At 37.3% G+C, this 2,500-nt stretch overlaps 2 non-coding genes and 8 pseudogenes across 2 annotated transcripts; all 10 read right to left on the bottom strand.

Moving 5' to 3' along the window:
* Positions 1-48: 48 nt before the first annotated feature.
* Positions 49-167, bottom strand: LOC148432439 (5S ribosomal RNA; annotated as a pseudogene).
* Positions 168-283: 116 nt separating this feature from the next.
* LOC148432438 (5S ribosomal RNA) lies at positions 284-402 on the bottom strand. Its single transcript, XR_015876876.1, has one exon. It is a non-coding gene; the product is annotated as a 5S ribosomal RNA (ribosomal RNA).
* Positions 403-518: 116 nt separating this feature from the next.
* LOC148432437 (5S ribosomal RNA) lies at positions 519-637 on the bottom strand (annotated as a pseudogene).
* A 116-nt stretch (positions 638-753) lies between these two features.
* On the bottom strand, positions 754-872 carry LOC148432436 (5S ribosomal RNA; annotated as a pseudogene).
* Positions 873-988: 116 nt separating this feature from the next.
* Positions 989-1,107, bottom strand: LOC148432435 (5S ribosomal RNA; annotated as a pseudogene).
* Positions 1,108-1,223: 116 nt separating this feature from the next.
* LOC148432434 (5S ribosomal RNA) lies at positions 1,224-1,341 on the bottom strand (annotated as a pseudogene).
* Positions 1,342-1,457: 116 nt separating this feature from the next.
* On the bottom strand, positions 1,458-1,576 carry LOC148432433 (5S ribosomal RNA). The gene has a single exon (XR_015877043.1). It is a non-coding gene; the product is annotated as a 5S ribosomal RNA (ribosomal RNA).
* A 116-nt stretch (positions 1,577-1,692) lies between these two features.
* LOC148432432 (5S ribosomal RNA) lies at positions 1,693-1,811 on the bottom strand (annotated as a pseudogene).
* Positions 1,812-2,163: 352 nt separating this feature from the next.
* Positions 2,164-2,282, bottom strand: LOC148432431 (5S ribosomal RNA; annotated as a pseudogene).
* Positions 2,283-2,398: 116 nt separating this feature from the next.
* LOC148432430 (5S ribosomal RNA) overlaps positions 2,399-2,500 on the bottom strand; it is a 119-nt pseudogene continuing 17 nt past the window's right edge.

Below are 2,500 nucleotides of genomic sequence, written 5' to 3'. Positions count from 1 at the left end.
ATTAAAATGTAAAATGTAATAGAAAAGAATGTTTTGGCTGTATAAAACTACATACAGCACCTGGTATTCCCAGGTGGTCTCCCATGCAAGTACAAACCAGGCCCAACACTGAATAGCTTCGAAGATCAGACGAGATTGGGCATGTCCAGGGTGGTTTGGCCGTAGGTGCTCAAAAGCATTAAATTTAGACCTCTATTACTTCTTAACTCAAGTAAATTCATTGATAAGTTGAAAAAATTAAATGTAAAATGTAATAGAAAAGAATGTTATGGCTGCATAAAATTACCTACAGCACCTGGTATTCCCAGGTGGTCTCCCATCCAAGTACTAACCAGGCCCAACACTGCATAGCTTCCAAGATCAAATGAGATTGGGCATGTCCAGTGTGGTTTGGCTGTAGGTGCTCAAAAATATTAACTTTAGACATCTATTACTTCTTAACTCATGTAAATTCATTGATAAGTTGAAAAAATTAAATGTAAAATGTAATAGAAAAGAATGTTTTGGCTGTATAAAATTACCTACAGCACCTGGTATTCCCAGGTGGTCTCCCATCCAACTACTAACCAGGTCCAACACTGCATAGCTTCCAAGATCAAACAAGATTGGGCATGTCCAGTGTGGTTTGGCTGTAGGTGCTCAAAAACATTAACTTTAGACCTCTTTTACATCTTAACTCAAGTAAATTCAATGATAAGTTGAAAAAATTAAATGTAAAATGTAATAGAAAAGAATGTTTTGGCTGTTTAAAATTTCCTACAGCAACTGGAATTCCCAGGTGGTCTCCCATCCAAGTACATACCAGGCCCAACACAGCAAAGCTTACAAGATCAGACGAGATTGGGCATGTCCAGTGTGGTTTGGCTGTAGGTGCTCAAAATCATTAAATTTAGACCTCTATTACTTCTTAACTCAAGTAAATTCATTGATAAGTTCAAAAAATTAAATGTAAAATGTAATAGAAAAGAATGTTATGGCAGTATAAAATTACCTACAGCACCTGGTATTCCCAGGGGGTCTCCCAACCAAGTACTAACCAGGCCCAACACTGCATAGCTTCCAAGATCAGACGAGATTGGGCATGTCCAGTGTGGTTTGACTGTAGGTGCTCAAAAACGTTAACTTTAGACCTCTTTTACTTCTTAACTCAAGTAAATTCATTGATAAGTTGAAAAAATGTAATGTAAAATGTAATAGAAAAGAATGTTATGGCAGTATAAAATTACCTACAGCTCCTGGTATTCCCAGGTGGTCTCCCATCCAATACTAACCAGGCCCAACACTACATAGCTTCCAAGATCAGACAAGATTGGGCATGTCCAGTGTGGTTTGGCTGTAGGTGCTCAAAAACATTAACTTTAGACCTCTATTACTTCTTAACTCAAGTAAATTCATTGATAAGTTGAAAAAATTAAATGTAAAATGTAATAGAAAAGAATGTTACGGCTGTATAAAATTACCTACAGCACCTGGTATTCCCAGGTGGTCTCCCATCCAAGTACTAACCAGGCCCAACACTGCATAGCTTCCAAGATCAGACGAGATTGGGCATGTCCAGTGTGGTTTGGCTGTAAGTGCTCAAAAACATTAACTTTAGACCTCTATTACTTCTTAACTCAAGTAAATTCATTGATAAGTTGAAAAAATTAAATGTAAAATGTAATAGAAAAGAATGTTATGGCTGTATAAAATTACCTACAGCACCTGGTATTCCCAGGTGGTCTCCCATCCAAGTACTAACCAGGCCCAACACTGCATATCTTACAAGATCAGACAAGATTGGGCATGTCCAGTGTGGTTTGGCTGTTGGTGCTCAAAAGCATTAAATTTAGACCTCTATTACTTCTTAACTCAAGTAAATTCGTTGATAAGTTGAAAAAATTAAATGTAAAATGTGATAGAAAAGAATGTTATGGCAGTATAAAATTACCTACAGCACCTGGTATTCCCAGGTGGTCTCCCATCCAAGTACCAACCAGGCCCAACACTGCATAGCTTGCAAGATAAGACGAGATTGGCCATGTCCTCTGTGGTTTGACTGTAAGTGCTCAAAAACATTAACTTTAGACCTCTTTTACTTCTTAACTCAAGTAAATTCATTGATAAGTTGAAAAAAATTAAATGTAAAATGTAATAGAAAAGGATGTTATGGCAGTATAAAATTACCTACAGCAACTGATATTCCCAGGAGGTCTCCCATCCAAGTACTAACCAGGCCCAACACTGCATAGCTTCCAAGATCAGACGAGATTGGGAATGTCCAGTGTGGTGTGACTGTAGGTGCTCAAAAACATTAACTTTAGACATCTTTTACTTCTTAACTCAAGTAAATTTATTGATAAGTTGAAAAAATTTTATGTAAAATTTAATAGAAAAGAATGTTATGGCAGTATAAAATTATCTACAGCACCTGGTATTCCCAGTTGGTCTCCCATTCAAGTACTAACCAGGCGCAACACTGCAAAGCTTCCAAGATCAGACGAGATTGGGCATGTCCAGT

This window comes from Taudactylus pleione, unplaced genomic scaffold, assembly GCF_031769625.1.
Source record: "Taudactylus pleione unplaced genomic scaffold, aTauple2 ptg002179l, whole genome shotgun sequence".
Taxonomy (NCBI): domain Eukaryota; kingdom Metazoa; phylum Chordata; class Amphibia; order Anura; family Myobatrachidae; genus Taudactylus; species Taudactylus pleione.
Note: the sequence above shows the minus strand (reverse complement) of the source record. Positions and strands in the feature narration are given on the sequence as shown.